Source organism: Elephantulus edwardii, unplaced genomic scaffold, assembly GCF_000299155.1.
Source record: "Elephantulus edwardii isolate Elephantulus edwardi_28Jun2011 unplaced genomic scaffold, EleEdw1.0 scaffold00072, whole genome shotgun sequence".
Lineage (NCBI taxonomy): Eukaryota > Metazoa > Chordata > Mammalia > Macroscelidea > Macroscelididae > Elephantulus > Elephantulus edwardii.
Genome location: NW_006399822.1, coordinates 1861739 through 1868673, shown reverse-complemented (window position 1 = coordinate 1868673; position 6935 = coordinate 1861739).

Here is a 6935-nt window from a genome sequence, read left to right as displayed (position 1 = left end):
GAGACGGATGACAAAGGGGTGTGTGTGTGTTTAAGAGCTGTTCTGTGAAAGAGAGATGAGGCAGACTGCCTCTGTAAAGGTTTCAGCCTTGGAAACATCATAGAGCTGATAATCGAGAATAATTTCATCACAGAGACATTAATTTAACCAGTTTGTAAAATCCCTTTCACCGTGTCAGGACACACAGATTCTGGGGATTGGAATGAGTTATATTCGGAGATCTATCATTGGGAAGAAAATATAATGACTAAAAACACAGCGTGGTGTTTTGTGCACCTCTCCTGTCAAGGATATCTTGAAAATGCTAATGATCAAGGATGTCATTTTAAGACTAAGGTACACCTAATTCAAGCCATGGCATTTTTGTCTACTGTACATATTAGAGTTGGAAAATGAATAACAAAGACTGGAGAAGAATTGATGCCTTTGAATGATGGTGCAGGTAAAGAATATTGAACAAACAAATATATCTTGAATGTAGTGTAACCAGAGTGCTCCTTAGAAGCAATGATAGAGAAATGTCATCACTTTGGACCTGTTGTTGGTTAGGGCTGGTCCCTGGAAAAGACGTCATGCCTTGGCCAGGTAGTCGGTAAGAAAGAAGACCCTTGACAAGGTGGATTGACACAGTGGCTACGGCAGTGATTGTAAGGGTGGCACAGGACTGGGCAGGGTCTCCTTAGCACAGGAAGGGGTCACTATAAGTCAAAGCCTACAGGATGACACCTAACAGCAGTCATCAGAAGGGGCTCTGGTGGCCCTGAGCTCTAAAGATTTTACTACTATCCAGAAAGGACAATTGGAACCTTGAAACTCTGTGGGAGAAAGCGGAGGGAATCTGCTTTCAGAAAGACTTATAGTCCTGGAAGCCCTGTGGTCAGTTCTTTTCTGTCCTAGGAGGTCACTGTGAGTTGGAATTGACTCAGTGGCAGGTTTTGGTTTTTAATATTAGTAATAGCTTTCCATACTGGTCCCAGCCCTATGGCCTCCGCAAAGAAGGGTGGTGAGAAGAAGAAGAAAAGCTATTCTGCTCTCAGTGAAGTGGTTGGTGATCAGAGATTACACAATTAACATTCACAAGCATATTTTATTATTTTTTGTGTGTGTGTGTGTACCGTCGGGAATAAGGAATGTCCCATATGGCATCTGTGTACGGTTGTCCAGAAAATGTAATGAGGACGAAGATTCCCCAGACAAGCTGTATACACTAGTTACTTATGTACCTGTCACCACTGTAAAAAATCTACAGTCAACATGGATGAAAACTAACAGATGGTTATTGAATAAAGTTATGGAGCTGCAAAAATATTAGTAAACACTATATATATGTGTAGCACTTGAGTTGCTGATGCGGCCATTCTTAGACGTTCACTTAAAGATGCTTAAAGATCTGCCTTACAGAGATGCTGATAATAAAAGGCAATAAAGAGAGGGAGGCATTTGATTTACATAAGAACTTATTTCTGTCAGAATCAACTTACAGTGGAGCACTGGAACCTCAAGAGTGGGGATTGTTTACAGCGAGTGCTGGACTAGCTAACACCAACCTGGCTTAGCCTCCTCCCATTATGATTGAAAACCTTGGAAAATCTGCTGGAGGTCATCTAGGAGTTGGAAATGGACTTGACAGCAGTGAGTTTGAGTATCTGTGCTTATGTTTTGTTGATTCATTGGGAAGGTAAAGCATGGCCTTAGGCCACACCTATGTACTTTAGCAAGTGTCTACTTTGAATAACATATTTCTCTCCTATAACCCCAATGCTTAAGAAGTTAAATAGTCATTCTTTTATATCATCATTAACACATCCAGTCCATATAAAATTTGGATGCATCATTGGGATTCATTCAAATGGGAAATATTTTCCTCCCTTTTGAGGGTTAATGTGCTGCCCTAAAATGAGCAAAAATATATTGAAAAGTTTTCCCAGTCTGGAGGTCTTCTCTGTCCTTTTCCCTTAACTCCCTGAGTTCTTCAAGAATGACATTTGTCTGTTTAGGTCACATAGAGGGCAGAAACAAGATGCCATTTTAATCTGCAGCTCAAGTGCCTGTCCTGGGAACTCACAGCTTCTTGGCACAAGATAGTGTGTCTTGGGTGCCCGCCGCTGGCTGGGAAGTGGGCCCTTCTCCCTTGCCATTGGCTTGTTTTATCTTTGGACTTTCAGTCAGCCCAGTGGTGACTGACCCCCATTTTTTGGCGTCCAGGGCTGTGAGAGAATAAATGTCTGTTATTTGAAGCCACCCGGTTTGTGTTGATATTTTTACCTTTTTTTTTTTTTTTTTACAGAAATCATAGGAAACTAATACAGGCATAGCAAACAGCATCCCCATTTTATAGCTATGGATACTGAGGCCCAAGAGGTTATCTGCTCCAGTGAGTGACAGAATTAGCTGATGTTGATGTCCAGGCTCTCAAACCTTTGGTACTCTTGTCTTCTGAGCTCCTCCCAATGCCTGGAAACAGACCACCCTCTCTTCGTTTCCTCCCTTTGATCTCCTGGGGCAGCAATGAGAGTGCTTGGCAATTGGGGACCAAGAATGGAGAAGAAACACCAAACCAGACCCACCTTTGTTGAGGCTTTTAAGCGACCTCTAGAGAATGAAACTGCTCTAGAGGGTTTCCAAGGTTGTGATATTTATGGAAGCCGACTCATGAGGTGGCTGAGGAGGTTCTGACTGCCAACCCGTTGATTGTTGTTATTGCCATTGAGTTGGATCTGACAATAGCTGACCCTCCAGCAGGTTCAGAGGCAGTTCATCGCACAGGAGGAGATTGCACCTGCCAAGCAGCTGGTGGATGTGAAACAGATACTTTAGGATTGTAGCACAGCCTGAGCGCCAGGCCTCCAGGCTCCTTAACCTTTGGATTGGCAGCTGAATTCTTTAACCACTGTACCACCAGGGCTCCTTGAAGAGCTATTCTGTAAGGAAAATTCTGACATGCTATGTCTTTGTGCATTTATTTGCATATTCCCTTACAGGGTGATGGAGAGAGTATTTTAATTACCTTACTTTTCTGTCCTTACACAGAGAGCTAGTCCCTCCCAGATAAATAGAGCTCCATTGGATTCCTTTGCACAACAAAGTATGTCAATCCATGGTAGGCATTTAGGATATAGGAAGGGTGATGATCCCTGTTACCACCCTTTGTTGTTTAGTTTGGTTAGGCTAAGCTATACTGCAGTAACAAACAGTTCTCAGTGACTTCATACAGCAGTTATCTTATTGTCCAGGCCGCATGTTCCAATAGCAGTGATGTGGGGTAGGTTGGGGGGGCAGGTGGTGATGATTCTTTCCCATCTGGAGCAGCAAGTCTCCAGTTGACAGGGTGGGGTGTAAAGAGAAGCTATAGAGCTGTGTCTCCAGGCAGTGACTCATGTCACCTCCTCATCCTTGTTGCCAGCTCTAACCTGTGTACCCACCTGATAGCAAGGGATATTGGGATAGTATTCTTGTCTCTGCTGTTCTGTCATTAATTAATAGGTATTTATGGAAAGTACTGAGGTACACAGCTTCCTGTCAGTAAGCAGAGAAGTGCAGCCTAGTAGGGAGACGAGCATAGAGACCTGAGGACCTAGTGTGAAAAGCTTATGAATTCTCAGTGTTACTATATATCTTCTCTACCGGTCAGTGAGTCTGGTCATTGACCACCAAGTCCACTTCCACAGAGCAGTTCCCAGATTAAACCATGCACCCTCCCAGCAGTGATCTTGACTGGTACTTATAAAATGGAGTAAGTACAGAGATCTGGTCAGTATGACAGTGCCCTGTGCATTCAGCTCTCGTAGTAGATGGGACTCAAGTATGCTGCACTGAACATGGCATGAGGCCAGGGGCCAACATTCCTACTGTTTTTGTGGTCCACAGTTCTGGGCACATGGTAAACCTCCTGTATGTTCCTTTGGATTGAGCAGTGTGTGTTTGGGTTGTTGCATGTGTGTTGGACTTACAGGATTGATACAGTTCAGTGCACTTACCTCATCCAATATATCTATCCCTTACTTCAGCCACCTATCACTCCATGTGGCTGGATTCAGCCATTCATTTGTCCATCACTTGTCTGTCCATTCTTCCAACTATTCAGTAGTTCTTCTGTGGAGTCTCTTAGGGAGCGCTGGTGGCCTAGGGGGTAAGAAAGTGCTGCAATGCTAAAGGCACGTGATATGAATCCACCTGCTGCTCCTTGAGTGTGATCTACTGCCTCTGAAAACCCACTGGAGGGTCAGCTATGGGTTGGTTCCAACTCAACGGTACTCAACAACAATAACTTATTGACACTTGTCTGTCCATTCATCCAGCTTACTCATTTATCCCTCTGTCCAGCCATTTCTCTGTCTTTTTAACTATACAGCAGTCTCTGGCCATTTGCTTGTCTGTCCATCAATTCATCATATGAATTTTTCTACCCTTTTCTACCTTTCATTTGTCCATCTTCTGTTCCTCTAACTATCCATCATCCATCCACTCATCTGTCTTTGTATCTAATAACAAACATTTTTGAGCTTGTGTATGCACTGTGACTTTAGAGGGCAAGGAAAGGGGAACACAGACACAGCTGCAAGAGATGTGGGAAGTCCAGGCCAGTGAGCCAGAGTGTCCCCAGGGAAGGTCATTATAGGCCAAAGTCCAGCCGGGCAAGAAGGGGAAGTCAGTGGTGTCCTGATGGGCACATGGAGCAGAGCTCCAAGGAATCTAGCAACAGCTGAAGCTTGAGTGTCCATGCAGGTAGTGGTTAGCGCTGGACACTCAGCTAGCAAGAGGTAGGGTTCCTACAGGGGGTTCAGAAGAAAGCAGGGCCCCAGGCAAGGGTACTGGCGACACTCAGCAAGAAATGCCAGGTGCCTTTAATTAGGAGAAGTTAGAGAGATAAGGCAGAGGGACAAGATAGAGGGAAATCTTGTTCTCACAACAGCCTGGGGCCAACTTGCTAGTGGTCCAGGCACTCTGCTGTGACTGCAGGGGTCTCTGCAGAGGTGGAAGCCTGGTCCTACCAATGCCTCTGGTGGCACCAACTGTGGTCAGGCAGGAGCTGAAGAACAGGCTGGGCCTGGCAGACCTTAGCAGGTTGTGAAGGAGCACACATTGGCACTGCTGCTGTGTACCATCGAGTCAGAACCGCCCCATAGCTGACCCTCCAGCAGGTGCTCAGAGGTGGTGAACCGCACAGGAGGAGCTAGCCTATACTCCCGCGGAGCAGCTGGTGACTTTGAAGTGCAGCTCCTTCCCACTAAGCCACCAGAGCACATTTGCAGTAGGTGCTTCTGATGCTGCTTGACTTCTTGCTCAGGTGATACATGTTTTTAGTTCTTCCTGTATGCTCACTAGGTGGATACAGAAGAAACAAGTGGAGAATTGCTGGTCTGTGGTTAAGAGCAGTGTGGTGGAAACTTATGTGAAAGGAGCGGGCCCAGGTAGAGGGCCCGGGAAGGCTGGGAGTGCAGGCTGGTGAAAGGTGTGGGGGTGGTTGGGAAGGCCTGGGCTGCAGCCTAGTGAAGGGGAATCGGGACAAGCTCCCTCCATCGAGGATGGAGCAGGTGCAGCTGGAGTCAGTGTGAGTGGAGTGAATGTAGAGACTCAGTCCTGTCTGCAGATTAGAGTCACCTGAGCAAGGATGATGCTAAGCCCCACCTCCACAGCTAGACTGTGTTGATGGCAGCAGTCTTCTCCGTGATTCTAGAAGCTGAGATCTAGAGGAGAGGCTTCGGGAACAGGCCAGTTCCAGCTTGGGGGTGGACATGCTAAGGCTTCCTGGAAGAGGTGGTACCCTCCACTCCAATGCACGCTTCCAGGTGTCTGTTCTCACTCTGACTAGAGACAGTCACATCTGGTTTTAGAAAGCCCAGGACAAGGTGCTGGCTTCTCCAGGGCCATCTGCTGTCTGCTGCCCCTTGCTCCACCTGGGGAGGGTACACACCCTCCAAATTCCCCTGTCACCTTTACTCCTCACGGTCTGGTACTGCCCCCATGTTGAGCGCTTGAGGCTATGGGAGCTGGTGGTCCACTGTTGGTTCAGGTTGGCATCTGTGCCTTGGGCACTGGGGGTAGGTGTGGTGTCTTAGTCTTTGTTCAGAGATAGGTAAAATGTGAGGCACATTACAATGGTTCAGAAAACTCTTGTGTAAATAAAACAAGTAGTCAAGGGATCAATCTGCTTCCTTCACCAAAAACTGTCCAAATGTGTAGAGAAAAGAGCTCTGGTGGTGTTGTAACTGAAGCACTGGACAGCTGACAGGAGGATCAGTAGTAGTTCTGACCCACCAGCCACCCTGTGGAAGGGGCCGGTAGTCTGCTTCTGTAATGATCACAGCCTTGGGAGTCCAAGGCAGTTAGTTCTGCTCTGTCCTGCAGGGTCTTGTGAGTCACACAGTCAACTTTAAGCTAGTTTGGTTTTTTTAAAGGTGGGAAGGGGACTTTTTTGTTTACATAATTGCAAATTGAGTGGAGATTTGGTTGCTGTTTAAAAACATCCTTTTTTCTCTGGGTGCTTTTTCAGTGTGTGCACATGGGCATGTGCCCATGTCTCCTGGGAGTCTGGTTAAGGTGCGGGTCCTGATTCAGAGGAGGGCCGGAGATGCTGCACTTCTTGACAGCTTCCTGCCTTTTCTTAGTGCAGGAGGGGCTGGGGGAAGACCACCTGCTGGGAGATGGTGATACAGTGCCAACAAGCTGAAAATGAAATGTGAAGCTTCCTGAGCTGGTTTGTTCCAGGCATGAAGGATGTGAGTGGGGAAAGAAGATCGCAGGGTGATAGATAGTCACACATCTGCCATCTCTTCACATACTCTGCTGTCCCCTTAAACTAGGACCCACTTGCAGAGTCAGCTTTCAGTATGCAAGCATAAGATTCACTAGCACTGTAGGTATTTTCACACGCCTGGTGACTCAGTGCCGTGACAAATTTGGCAGTGCTCGAGGGGCCTCGGGGACACCATGGG